Source organism: Cryptomeria japonica, chromosome 7, assembly GCF_030272615.1.
Source record: "Cryptomeria japonica chromosome 7, Sugi_1.0, whole genome shotgun sequence".
NCBI classification, from domain to species: Eukaryota; Viridiplantae; Streptophyta; class Pinopsida; order Cupressales; family Cupressaceae; genus Cryptomeria; species Cryptomeria japonica.
Window position 1 is genome coordinate 149,009,867 of NC_081411.1, and position 16,196 is coordinate 149,026,062.

Genomic DNA, 16,196 nt, shown 5'->3' on the forward strand with positions numbered 1-16,196 from the left:
TAGATTTTTTTGATATCCTACATATGTTGTTGATTGTAAGGTTAATACTATACTATGTCACCAAGCAAAGAACCTAGTTGGTAAACCGTAAGGAACCTAGTTGGTAAACCCTAAGGTTATCGATATAAGTTAATGAAGGCGGAATGTCTACTGAGTGAAGTTTAGTATTTACCAAGTTGCAACCAAGTTATGACAGACAACATTGAAGGAATGAAAGTGTTATTTAATGAAGGAAGCTGATTAGCTGGAGTTGATTAAATGATTGATATGATGTGCAATAAATTTGTTAAGGATCTATGACTTTGAAAATTCAGGAGCTAGATCTACAACACAGATTGAACCGCTTAACCTAGCACAAGTTCCAAGAAAGGAATGCAAGTTCCTAGGTGAAGTAAAACATTTTTTAGATCGAAGGATACATTGAACCTAGTCATGATTGAAGATTTGATGGCTATGATTGATCATGGGAAATGTGATCAAGGAGATTCAGCAGTTAGCAAATTGTTTATAAATAAGAAATTATTGATGAACAATGCATGCGAGCAAGTGTAAGCATAGGGATGCTACATAGTGATTACCGAGCACAGAAGCTTGAAGACCTGTTTGAATAATAGAGTAGGGAGCCCAGCAGAGGGACAAGATAAGTCCTATGACTAGACAGTGTTGAGCAAATAAGAATCTGCTTTAGTATTTTAGATGTGAAGTTGCAAATATATTTTTATTACTGTTATTTTGTAAAGTGATAGAAAATCTTTTAACCGAGTGGACCTAACAGTTTTATTTGTAAATCCTCTAGCAAGGTAACATTCTAATTGAGTGTTTGAAATCCTTTGACAAGGTCACTTCTAACAAAGTTAAGATCCTAATAGATCTGAGGGAAATCCTTTAACCGGGTCACATCTAGCAATGTGTTTGTAATCTTTAACAGGATTTGCTTTTAACTGAGGATACTCTAGAAGACTATATTTCTTAGTGGGTCCGAAATCCCACAGTGGTTTTTCCCTATTTTGGTTTCCACGTTAAATCTGGTGTTATATGTGTTATGATGATTATATGTTTATGAGTTAGCATGTTTAGTAGTTTTTGGTTATATTGCTAAGGTATAAGTTATCGAGGTTGAATCTATTGATTTTATTGAAGATTAAGTTTGTATGATTCACCTCCCCCTCTCATCTTGTTAGCTATTGTCTTCAGAACTTTACACCTTTCATGGCCTTTCTACAGGGATGCAAATGATTGTTTAATAGGTATCCTAGAGATGTACTGGATCAAGGGTAAATGGACATATTCATTGGCAATATTGCCAATGAAATGAGTTATATACTCAAAATTCAATATCCTCCCAATTTTGCAAAAATGATTGAAAATGGTTTGAAAATAGATAAGACTATAGTAAAGAAGGGAGAGTTAAAACTTTACAATTCCTCTAACTACTACAACAACAAAAAAAATGGTAACAACAACAATGGCAATAATAGTAACAATGATAAACCAAAATTTAGGATCAAGAAAAGAAATGTTGCCAATGAGAGAGTATCTCAGAACAATGATGCTAAACCACAACAACCCATTTCCAACCTCTCAAGTCGAACATTGGTAAACAATCAAGAGAATACTAAATGAAAGTCCTTTTATTCCAACCCCCATAGAAAATTTACCAGAAGTACAAGATTTTGAGCCTAAGGTTAAACCAAGTTGGTGGAATGACAATCATTTATGTGATTTTCATAGAAACAAAGGACACCAAATGAATGATTGTCAAAGACTAAAACATATCATTTAGGACTTGATTGATAATGAGGTTATCACATTGGATGGTCATTAAACGAATGAATCACACTTAGCTTTCAAAAATCCTCCTTGACTATGAAATGGATGGAACCTCAAATACACAAGATGACAAGGGAAAAGCAACGGTAAATTATACCTACACATATGACAATGTAGTGAATGTCATCATTATTAAAGACAAAGTACCTACAAAATTACTGATATGACAATGTAGTGAATGTCATCATTATTAAAGATAAAGTACCTACAAAATTAGTGAATGCAATTACTTGAAGTAAGACAAAGGTAAAATTTTTGGGTATAAAAAATAATACAACATCTACTTCAAGACAATACAACTTAGTGGATCAATTGTAGAAAATACCCGCACAAATATCAATCTTAGAGATTCTCAAGATCTCACCAATGCATAAGGAAATATTGGAAAAATCTCTGGTGGAAACAAGAGTCTCTAAGGAATTGGATGTTGATCAATTTAAAAACATGGTGGGACATCTCATAACCCCTTATTGCTTATCTTTCACAAAAAATGATGGTGTATCATTGCAACATCCTCACAATGCTCCCCTACACATTGAAGTCATATGGAAAACCAACAAATGAAAAAATGTAGATCGAGCAAAAACCCATTGACATATTTGATGGAAAATTTGTCAGAGCTAGAACATTATCTAAAGAAATGGAAGAAAAAGACATCCTTGATTGGTTGTATAAAGATGAAGAGGAAATCAGAGCAACAACTTTAGAGATTATTGTCCCCACATAATAGTATGGCAATGGATTCATGATAATGCAGAGAATGGGATATCAACAAAAAGACCCTATTGGCAAGCATCAAGAAGGCATTATAAAACCAATCACACCTCACTCTCAACATGTTAAAGATAAATATGGACTTGGGTATGACAAGCATGTTCAACCTATATAAAAATGAGATCATCATCAAAATACCCAGTGAAGAAGAAAAGTAACTCATAAAGAGGAATCATGGAAATAAGTGATACATCAAGCAGTTGAAAAGACAAATAGAGAACAAAAAGTAAAAGAATATGAGAAACAAGAAGAAATCTCTATTCAAAGGGAGGAGGATTCCTATAAAAAGATGCATCAAGTGCAATAAAGTACAAAACCTGATCAATCCAGTACAAAATCAACAACAAAAGAAATAGTTAGAAAACAAAAAGAATATGAATATGAACAATAGCAAGAATAACCTGCCATTCAAAAGGAGGAGTCTTCTTATGAACAAATCCAAAGAGTAAAAGCAAGTCCAGAACCTAAATTAGAATAGGTGACAAAACTTGTACCAATTATTAGTGAACTCTTCTCGCCATACAATATTCCTATAATATACAGTGGTGTAGTCCAAGAAAGTGATTCTAAAATTGATTCACGTGAATATGAATGGCATTCAGATCCACCATCTGATTTATCAAGTGGAGAAATTGAAGGCAAGGATGTTGCTCCAAAAGATAACACATCTTCCAAGAAACAGAAAGAAGAGCTTGACAAAAGACAAGAAGAAATAAGAATCCAATGAAAAGAAGCATATGCTAGAAAACATGAGGAAGAAAATAAGAGAAAACAAGAAGTCTCAATCCAAAACATAGCAATGTTCACTACTCAATAGTCAAAAGAATAAAAGGACATGAGATCTCCATGAATCTCTAGTCATCAAGAACCAAAACTTGGTAGAACCATAGAAGAATTTATAGCAAGCCAAGTGGGAGAAACAATTAGTCTAGAAGAAGCAGAGTATGAAAGAAGACAAGAAATGGAAAGAAAAGCAACATAAACTCAGATATGTCAAATACAAGCAAGTGATGAAATTGATTCAAATACTAAAATATTTTCTCAAAAAGTGTGTTATCTAAAAGACATACAAGTTGATATGATCCATTCATTTGAGGGACAAACATCAGTAAATAGATCTCTTGAGGGTGAATAACAATTTACTCATTCTAAATTTGCTAGAGCTAATTGGAGAGAGATCAATAAAGTATATCCTAAAGAGAGTGAAATCCTTAACTCGACTAATATACTCAAAATTTTTGACAATTATGTTATGATGATTCAAAACATAAAAATTGATGAAGATTATGACCTACCCTTAATACACCCAGAACTGATTGACTGGGAAAATGACAAAATCCTTGAACTTGATATCTTCACAAATGACCATGACATATCTGTATACCTTAATGTTGCTAAACCTATAATATCAAAGAAAACTTCCACCAGTAAATCAAATAATGCTTCTTGTATTCAAGAGGGTGCCAAATATTCCAATCACAAAAGTGAAATAACAAAACAAAGAGGAAGGTCTAATGCTGAAAACTATTTTATGGCAACATTAAATCAATCAAAAGACAAAATAAAGGACGTATCTAATGGTGAAAACCTCCTTAAGGAGCCAAAAGATGGAAGATTTGACACCCTACCAGAATATTTTTAAGAGAGATCAACTATTCTGATAGAACCCACAAAGGTAGTTAATATTGGATCTCCAGAGAGTCCTAAGATTCTTCATCCCATGACATCTTTATCAAAACAAGAAAGACATGACTTTACTGAGTTCTTCAAGAAGAGACAAATCAATTTTGCCTGGTCATACACTTATATGCCAGGACTTGATCCAAATCTTATTATGCATCATCTTAATGTTGTTGTAGGAGCCAAACAAGTTAAACATAAACTTAGAAAGATGCATCCCCATATTTCCCTTCTTGTAAAAGAAAAATTGAAGAAATTACTGGATGTAGGGTTCATAAGACTAGTCTCATATCCAGAATGGGTGTCAACTAGTGTGCCTGTATCAAATCCAGACAAAAGTATCAAAGTGTGCATAGATTTTAGGGACCTGAATAAAGCATGCCCAAAGGATGAATTTCCATTACCCAACATTGATATCATTGTAGATTTATCAACATGACATGAAGTGTTCTCCTTAATGGATGGTTTCTTGAGGTATAATAAAATCAAGATAGCTCCCAAAGATCAAGAGAAAATAACTTTCACATGCCCTTGGGGTACTTTTTGTTGGAATGTCATGCCATTTGGGCTTAAGAATTCATGAGTTACATATCAAAGAGCTATGCCAACCATTTTCCATGATATGATGCATACTTTCATGGAGGATCATGTGGATGATATACTGCTAAAATCACATACAAGATAAGAACATTTGGAAATCTTAAACAAGACCTTTGATATACTAGAACAATAAAAATTGAGGTTAAATCCAAAGAAATATGCTTTTGGGGTTACATCAGGTAAACTCCTAGGTTATATCATATCAGCTCATGGAATAGAAGTGGATCCTATGAAATTAAAATCTATCATGGAGATGGAATCCCCAAAGAATATTAGCCAATTACATTTTCTACAAGGGAGATTGCAATCAATCAGGAGGTTCATAGCTCAGTTAGTTAACAAATGTCACCCTTTTACTCATTTGTTACATAAGAATGTTCCATTCAAATGGGATGATAAATGTGAAGAAGCATTCATGCAAATCAAACAATATCTAGTAAATCCATTAGTGCTAGCAACACCAATCAAAGGAAAACTATTATTGCTATACATCTCGGCAACACATGTATCATGAGGGGCTCTTCTAGAACAACATGATACCGAAGGAAAGGAAAGAGAAATTTATTATATCAATATGACTTTGGTTGGTTGTGAATTGAATTATACATCAGTGGAAAAGACATTTCTAGCAATGGTATTCACAACTGAGAAATTGTGACACTATATGCTTACCCACTTTGTTAAGCTAAATGCAAAAATTGATCCACTAAAGTACTTACTTATCAAGGCAACATTAATTGGTCGATTGGCTAAATGGATCATGGTATTAAGTGAGTTTTACATTGAGTATGTTGATAAAAAAGATATTTAAGGACAAGTAATTTCAGATCAACTAGTTGAAGCGCCTCTGCATGATGATGGACCTTTACACATTGAGTTTCCTAATGCAGATATTCTTACAATTAGCACAAAGTTTTGGGAGTTGTATTTTGATGGCTCCTACACACAACATGGATCAGGTGTAGGGATCTTTCTTATAACGTCTCAGGGTCACACCATTCCAAAATCATATAGACTGCGATTTCCATGTACAAACAATACTACAAAGTATGAGGTGCTAGTCATTGGGATCAAAATGGATATTGAATGGAACATCAAGGAGTTACATGTCTATGGTGATTCACAACTAATAATCAATCAAACCAATGATGAATATCAAATCAAGGATGACAAACTGATGCCATACAAGAAGTTGGTTGAAGATTTCAAAGAGCACTTTACTGAAATCACATTTACTCAAATCCCAAGAAGTGAGAATAAAACTACTGATGCCATGGAGACAATAGTATCTCTCTTGCAAACACAAGAAAATCAAGAGCATTATGAGTTCTTGGTGGAAGAAATCTTTTATCAAACCATTGATTCCCCAAATACCCAAACCATCTGTAACATATCTAGAACTGATGCCTCCCTATATGGCCAAACCTATCTATACCTAAAAGAGAACATCCTTTCCCAAAACCTGTTCTGCAACCAAAAGTGAAACTTTATCCGAAAATCAACCCATTATACTATTATCGCTGATACCCTATATAGGTGAGGTTTGGATAACACTCTCTTAAGGTGTCTCGAATGTGAAGAATCTAAGAAGGTTCTAAATGAAGTCTGTGAAAGTATTTATGGCACACACTCAAGTGGGGTACTATTACCCATAATGAAAAGAGATTCCTTTACATATGCTAAGAAGTGTAAACAATTTCAAATTCATGGGTATCTCATTTATGTACCAGTGCAAGAACTACATTCTCTAGCAGGATCATGGCCATTCTCTTAATGGGGGCTAGATCTAGTGGGAAAGATAAATACTTCATCTTCTAATGGACACAAATTCATTCTGACTAGAACTGAGTATTTTACTAAATGGATTGAAGTAGTGCCCTTGACAAAAGTGACAAGAAAATAGATCTTATCATTTATCATGAATTGCATAATCTTTCGCTATGGTATTTCTGTGACCATTATCCACAACATAGGTTGGGTCCTTTTGTCGTGGTAGCAACATGTGGATTAGGAGCATACAAATTGTCTACACCATGGAGGGTGAATCATTCGATGAACATATCAACACCATGCATCTCAATAAGTTTTATGCTTGAAATATCATCAAAATACCATAAGCAGTATAAAAGAAGCAAAAATTAAAAAAAAGTTGTACAAAAGAGAAAATCGCTAAAAAGCAAAAAAGAAGAAAATACAAAAAAGAGTGAAAAATCAAATATATGGAAAAATGCAATAAATTTGGATGGTGAAAACCTGGTAAACACGCATTATATAATAGTCAAATCTTCTATCTATGAGTTTTCCTTTTTCTTTCGCATCCATTTGACCTAAGCCATCAACAGAAATCTACAACTCACAAAGCTTGTCAAACATGGACATACTTAGCATAGTCACCGTCCTTGTGTATCTGAACAATTACCTGCATCATATTCTATGATGGTTTAGATCATTATTGTACATCAATAATAAAGTTTGTTTCTTAGCTGGGGGAAAAATCTAGAACTTAGCTGGGGGCAACATTGAAATCTTGAAAATCCAAAAACAACGAAAAAACTTAGAAAAACAAAAAACAAACAAAAAACAATAGGATTTTGAAACAAATGACATGTGGTAAGGCAACAAGGCTTAAAAAAAATCAGGATATCCAACAAATCGAATCATAGAATTTGGAGAATCGAAAAAGCAAATGACACATATCAACAATCATTAATTAGGATGATTATGTCCGCTTTTGAGAACATAAATGTGACATGCATGATTAAATGTTTGTATCTTGATTTTTGCTAATCATGTACCTTATGAAACTCGATGATGTTCAAAACTAGAGGAGCTATGATGGGGCATGGTTATTTTTCTTTGTTTGCTATTTGAGATTTATCTCTTAATAATATATGTACTTGTCTAAGGACATGATCAACAAAAGATCATCGAGGACGTTCCAAGTCATATATGGAAGGGGATAATCCTTGTCTGTTATGCAAGAAATATTTAGGTCATCGCAATTCCTTGTACCTAGATGCTTGTATTAACTTGCTATATCAAAATCCATGTAAGAAGTACTTAAGTCATCTTGAATCCTTATATCAAGATGCTTGTATTTTCTTACATCATTTTAAAATCTCAATGATGAATTTAAGCACTGTTTCAAAATGCTGAAAAGATGGCAATATCATTTAGATCTTTGCACATCCATTGTATTTTTTTTGCATTATAAGCATTCATTATCATTCAGGATCAACGGTTGAAATAATAATTGAGTATACTTTGATAAACAAAAACATTTGCATTTATTTCATTAATTTAGATTCATTTGCATTTTCTAAATATCATCTCATTATTGATCACATTAAGTGCATTTCTTTAAATCATCAATCATGGTAAAATGCATTAGGTTCATTTTATTCATTTAGGTTCATTTGCATGTAATTAATTTGCATTTACAACATTTCATCATAACATCATTATAAGCATTTCGTATCATTATCATCATTCTATAAATATCATTTTCATTTAAATCAAAATCATTTCATTTATAAGCATCATATCATCTATGCACATCATCTATATCATCAAATATATCATCAAACATCTCATCATAGTATCATCTCATAAATTAAAACATATAATAGAAACACGCCATCAACATCACTGCATAACATCATATAATCATCATGTATTAATCATAATCATCATCATAAATGCATACAAGTCATCATATATTATAATCATGTAGCTCATCTAAGGATCTAATATGTATCATCATCTCATAACCATCATATAGGTGCATCATATAGAATCATTGTATAATCATCATCGTTAAGATAAATCAATAAAGTTGTCATCATATAGGTCATCATGTAGAAGTCAAAGAAATAAGGAAATCATCATCATATCATCATGCATGAATAACGGAGTAACCATCATAAAGGTGCATCAGATAAAGTCCATCAATATCTTGATATCATCATAAATCATAAAATTGTCCAAGTATACAATGATATCAACAAAAAATAATAAAAAAATCATCAATAGAGTACAATGTCCCTTGATACATCAAAGATACAATCAAGTCTCAAGTCTCAAATTAGGTGGCACTGCAATCAAAATCAATATGCCTCTGTCGAGAAGGGTCTACCCCACCTGATGGTCCTACCATAGGATTTGGATCTCTATCTCGACGAGGTGGTCCCATGCCACCACCACTCTTTGTTTGGCCTTGTCTGCCCAATCATTGTGTAGAGACATAATTGCCCACTCTCTGGCTAGGAGGAACCACACTCTCATATAGCCCACACTAGTGTGCAATCTCCTTCCCAACACAAACCAAGGATCTAACAATATCACTTGAGAGAGCACCTGATCCAAACTGTTGAATCTACTCTAGTGTACTCTCTTCTCGACCATATCTCTCAATGGTAGTATTTCTTGAGAGAGTCAGAGCTTGAACCTGTCCCTACAACTATGCAATCTGTTGGCATTATGTTGTCATTGATGTCAATGAGTATAGAAGAATGCAACCGATATGATAGATTGTTGGTACTGCCATCATTGATGTTAACCAGTATAGCAGGAAAACCAGTATAGGAGAAAAGTTTATGTGTTATCATTGGTGACCATCATCATGCAGAAGGGTGTAAACTGGTATGCTAGAGGTGCAGTAAAGTGACCAGTGAGAAAAAGGTTGTTATCATAGTGATGCATACAATTGGAATGAAGCCACTACATGATATATTATAAATTGTGATGAAGAGGAAGAATGTTACTTGAATCACATCAACATCAGAGATGAAGTTGTTGGCATTTGCATGAAGATTTCATTAATGATATGTTATGTTGTCATTGATGTCAATTAACCAGTAATGATATTTATGATATTGCTATTATTATTGATATTGTCTTGTAACCGGTAGGTGGAAGATATTGTAAACTGATATGTAAGTATGTGAGTTTAACTAGTTATTGGTATAAGAGGATAAACCCTATCTAACCGGTAAACCCCACCAGTTTTTTTGTTAAACCCTAACTGATTAAGATTGTTGAATTGGTTATGTTGGTTTATGATCAGATGATGAGCGGTAATGATGACAACACATGTGATCATTGTATGAAGACAAGTTCAAATTGTTTTGACACATTTTTGTCTAGGGAATGTGCAAAGTTTATTGCATCTAATGCAAAGTGTGTGATGAGTTACAAAGTTTGATGAAGAGGTGATCAAGGAGCGGTTGGATTTTTCTTGAATAACGTGTACAAATTGCTATGTAAATCCAACGGTCATACTTGAACCAATTTTTTATAATCTCTACGAGAGAATTAGGTTTTTGTTGTGTTACCAACCTAATTGATTTGTTATAAGGTCAATGAAGTTGTTTTGTAAAAGGTGTTGGCAGAAATCAGTTGAGTGTGTGGTTGCCGAACTAGATAATAAATTTGTAGTTTGAGTAAAGGTAGATTGAAGCTAAAAGGATCTGATCAAGCAAGTGTAGTGCTATTTAGACAGATCAAGCAAAATCCCGTTGTCTTCTAACAATTACAACAGAATTAAAATCCCCCAATTGGGTAAGCTATAACAAGCTTGGTTACTTCTTAAATCCTCTAACAAGGTGATCTAGTAGCTTAGATTTTCAAATCCTCTACCGAGGTTACTCCTAACAGGGTACTTGCTTTTAACAAGGAATTTGTTGTAAATTGCTTAATCAGGTGATTCCTAATAGGATTAGTTCTTAACTGAATGTTTGTAAAATCTTTAACAGGTTTGGCTCCTAACAGGACAAACTTCAGAAGAGTTCAAATAGCTATCTTGTGAGTCTCATCTAACCGTGGTTTTTCCCATTTGGGTTTCCATGTCAAAATATTTGTGTCATGTGGTGAATATTTTTGTGGTTATGATCTTATGATTGATTTGATAAGGCATGATAACTGGAAGCATTGAGAAATGAAATTTCTCGACATATGGTAAAGCATTTGGATGTTTACAAGTTTAATGTTGTTTATTGTTAAGTTGCTTTAATAGTCAACTGGGTTTTACTTATGAGATATTATCTTGACAGAGTTATTTTATTGATAACTTTACTTTGTGTGATTAAGATTGAGATTGGGATTTGGGAAGTTTGTATCAATTTTTATATTTACTGATTCAACCGCCCCCCCCCCCCCCCCCCCGCCCCCCTCAGTAATCTACTAGATACTTATTCTTTCATCATACCATTAGAAGTATGAGCAAGCCATCAGAATTCTAGTGTAAAGTCAACTAGAAAGACTCCCACCGGATGAAGATGCTATCAGAGGATAGGTGATAAGTTAGTAGAGGGTGATGCCTCTATGAACAAGGGTGACATAAGTCAACTAGAAGTTGTATCCTCTTCTTGGTGAATTCACACTTGTACTGGCAAAATAATTCCCCGAGATAGATAGGTGAGTGAATGTAGAGATTGGATGAGAAAGTGGAAGATGATGAAGTCCCAGAGCATAAGATCGGAGATACACACTGGATCAGCACGTGAGGACAAGGTGTGCTACTGAGACAAATAAGAAGAGTTGAATTGATGAGTTAACCATCATGGAAAACTGACAGAGTGTTGGCTTGATGATGATTGTAATGAATGACTTCATATGTTGTCATTGATGGAACATGTACACACACATATGATCAAATTATCTATTGGTATTACTTCAAAGTTATTTGTATTATATTTCTACCAATAGTAGAAGTTTTTTCTTAGAGAATATCAATTCGGTACATGGAGACAACTGATATACATGTATATACAGTGATAACCGGACACCAACCTTAAGATCCAACGAAGATTATCAAAGGATCAATGAAGGACAATCGGTTTACATGATGATATGATTAAGTCCAACTAGTATTCATTGATTGTGTGATGAGTTAACCTAACCAACAATTCTTGGCAGTAATTTGTGATGAGTTATGTTTGATTGTCTAGATACACTGCACCTGGGAAATTGTGATATAATTTCTAAGGCTGACATGAAATCTAAATGTCTATATAATGACATATGATGAGATATGAGTTATGATGATTTGATGTAGAGATAGAAGTGTTAAGGTGTTGAGAGAATTGCAGAGTATGTTGGTAATGAAGTTTTGAATGCACAAAAAATGATATATTCAAGCAAGTTGTGCTACTTCTAGATCACACCACCTATTGTTTTCTAATCACTACAATAGTCAAATCCTTTAACTAGGTAAGGTCTAATAAGATTCATTGTAAAAATCCTCTAACTAGGTGATCCATTAGTTTGGATTCAGAAATCCTCTACTGAGGTTACTCCTAACAGGGTACCTACTACCTTTAACAAGGTATAACTTTTAACAAAGCTTTGGTATCTTTAATAGGATTTTCTCCTAGCAGAGCACCTTTGTAGACCTTAAGCAACCAGTTACCTTTTATTATAGATAGTTAACTTACGAGTCCCATCTCACCATGGTTTTTCCCATTTGGGTTTTCCACATATAAACACTTGTGTTATGGTGGATGTTTTACTTATTGTGAATGCTTTAATATCATTTTGTATAGCATGCATAGTGATTAACAAACTTGTTAAGTATATGTACTAGCCAGTGTTTAAAGTAGTATTGTCTTTGGTATCACTGATTCATGCCCCCCCTCTCAATGCTTTATAAGTCTATCAGTTGGTATTAGAGCCTAATTTCTTTAAGGTTTAATTACTTGGAAGGGAACCAAAAGGCCACCATGGGGGATATGAGCTGCTTTAAGATGGCTAGAGTGTTTAAAGCTACTAAGGATGAGCTTGAAACCCTAAGGGTTAGATTCAAATCTTCTCAAGTCAAAAGGAGAGAGCTAACTGAACAACTATTGGAAATATCTAACAACAGTTCTTCAGACGGAGCCAATATTGATGCTTTAGCTGAAGAAGTGAAAAAATGAACTGTGAAAAGCTAAATTTGAGGAGAGAGCTAGAAAGCTTAACTATTCGCATGAGTCAAGAACTAGAAGCCAAGAGGACAACTAGATATATTATCAAAGAAAGAGATCACAAACAAGAGAATAAAACCTTGCATGATCATTTACATGTTGAGAAAGAAGAAAAAGAGGCTTTGCAATTAGATCTTGAAATGGCATCATCTTTGAGAGAAACTCTTGTAAAACACAATGAAGCACTTACCAAAGAACTCACTAAAGTGAAAGGGAAACTGAAAAATCTCAACAAAAGTTCTACCTTGCTAGATGAACAAATTCAATCACAAAGGATGCAAGGTGATACTTCTAGACTTGGTTTTAACACATCTAAGAAAGGAGAGTCTTCTGGTACAAAGAGCAACATTCATAAGGACAAAATTTCTCGTAAGGCTAGTAAGCCTATCAGTAAGAAGGTTTTTAAATCTGTTTGCTTTGTTTGTCACAAACCTAGACATACTGCAAATGTGTGTAGAAACAAAACCAATGGAAATACAAGCTACAATGCAAATACTAGGTATGTATCTACATTCAATTGATCTATGTCCATACATTTTGCATTGTTTCACATGCAAAATGTATGGACATAGATCAGTTGAATGCAGATATGGAGAAAATAATCCAATACCTCACATGAATCCAAGACCTAATGGAAAATGGATGAGAACCTATGATAACTAGGGTAACATGAACTAGCGAAGACTGTATGTCAATCAGTTTAGTCCATTTGAGATAGAAAAGGTAACTAATGTCATTTCCACCATTTGTAACAATTTTGGTCATGTGGCTATGAATTGCAGAAGGAGAACTGGAAGAGGCAATGTAGGATCTTAGAGATCATGTGGAATGGCCTGCTATCATTGTCATAAACTGGTACACATGGAAAAGTTTTGTAGATCAAGAAAGAACAAACTGGTTAATCTTTGATGATCAAAAAGGCAAGCAAAAGATAAATATTGAGTAAACCAGAGAAGAGATGAACTGAATATGAAAAAATAAGAGTGATGATATACTTGCAGAAGAATCTAATCCTTCACCCAGTGTGGAGAATCCTACACCAGTGAACTGAGCCTTTTAACAGGGCTAAGGGGAGCATAGCGGTAAATCTACTTCCGAACCCCTTGAAAAGATGAGTGGTAAGAGAGTTTGAATTTTAAGTTTTTATGCATGAAATCTTGACATCTTTGTCAATTAGATTTTCAAAAGTTTATCAACTGGTTTTACATCTGTTAATATTGTATGCATTGTTAAGCAGGAAAATTAGGGTTTGTAACCCTAGCGGTCGAGCATTTAGTGTAGTAGGTAAAAAGGATAAAAGCAAGTTTTACTTTCTTATGTTTACCCTAAATTAATTCGAGTGAGAATTCTTGAGCACTTGTATAGCAAAGAAAGGATTGCTAGCTAATTTTAGTCAAAATTGTGTCATGATTTGCGTGATCTAAGTTGATTCGAAGGTTAGTGAAGGTTGAACTGGTGTGCACTTGAGAAATCAACTGGTAACCAAGGCAACACATGTGAATCAAGGTAATTCTTTGTCAATCCCATTTTGAATAGAGTTTATGAGAAATGGCTTCATCATCTAAGCAAGTAGAGAGACTAATGATTACATCAGAACCGATGGAGGTTGTAGAGTCAGAACCAATTGTGTCTTATAATGCTTTATCTCAAGTTCCTGACAGAGTCATTATAAATGGTGATATGTCTAGCTACATTGATTGTAAAATTGAAGATTTAAGATCATTGTCAATTTATTCTTAGTTGAAATCCCTTTGCAATGAGAATGGAAAGATTCAACCCGAGTATATTAGGGTTTGTGAGAAGGGTTTTCATAAGGCAACTTATTTTCTTAAGGATTTTGAAGAGGAACATATTTGAATCATTTTGAGTCGTGTTCATGGGGAAAATATGTATTTTGAAAGGACACACACTATAACCAAGGAGGCTATTCAAGCTGTGATTGGTTTTTGCTCAACTGGTGAAGTGCCTAAGTTGAGGCGAATTTCAAAAGAGGCAGTAAATAATTTAACCTCATCAACCTCTGATGGGTGTTCTTTTTCTGTCAATAACATTAAGGACCCAATGATTAAACTGGCTACTATGGTTATAGGCTACCGGATATTCTATTCCAGTAGAATGAATAGTGTGTCATCTGCAACAGTGCATACTAGCTAGAGAATGATTGCTGAGAATACATATTAAGACCTATGTGAGGCCATAAGGAGACAACTGATGTTAAATCTTCAATCTATCAAGAAGGGCAAGAGTCAAAAGTTTAAATTTGGTCAGTTATTGATTGGTTTATTCTTTTATTTCCAGAATTTCCTACCGAGAATTAGTGATCTTGAATGGTCTAAGGATCTACCAGTAACTTCCTAGATCAAGAACAACATTAAGGCTTGGAAGAACACCTTCTCTACTGCAATGAATTAATATTTCAATGAATTTTAGAAGAAAATGAGTATGAGAGTAAGGCTACCTAAGGATGTGGTGCAACACTTTGATAAGAGCATCATTTTCATTATCACCATTGATTTCTGTCTGATGGAAGCTATTGAACCAAGAGAAGAAGAAATGGAAGACATGAGCTATGAAGTCAATTATGACTTATTGATTAGTTATGCCTATAACCAGTTGGTATCTCTAGTGCACAAAGAGAAGATAAAATTGGATATTATTGAAGAGTAACTGCAAAAATTGAATCCAGTAGTGCTCCAATAAGTAGTGGTAAAGGTAAGAGGAAGAAGGCTGAGCAAGAACCTTCAGTATCTAAAAGTACAAGAGTGACATATACTGTCCAAATAAAAAAGGAACAAGTACCCAAAGTTACTGCTTCGAAGTAGATTACAGCAAAGAAAAGAGGTCATAAATTGATTCTCCAAGTAGAATCTAAAGATACTAATACTGAGGAGGAACTAAAAAAAATTAAAGAAACTGGTAAAAGAACAGAACCAGTGAAAGAAGTGCCAAAGGCAACTGTGCCTATTAATACCTTATCTTACCAGCCTATGACTGATTTTGAGAAGATGGTCAAATCATTGGGAAGAAATAGATTTGATAATGTCAAGGAATGTTTTGATTCATTTGATGAAGATCAAAAGGAACAAATTGTTCAATGGGTAATCAACTATTTATGTCAATATAACCGATTACCTCAAGATCTTAAAAATGATATTTCTAATTCTTTATATTCCATTTTTTCAAATAAGTGGCAAATTGCTTGTTAGGATTAATGATAGTCCCAAAGATACTGAGAGGGGGGGGGGGGGTGAATTAGTATCTAACCGGTTTGGAGAATATTTAACCTTATTGAGTATTTTGCATTCCAAAATAATGTACCGGTAAATAAGAATTAATGCAGTAACCAGGGAT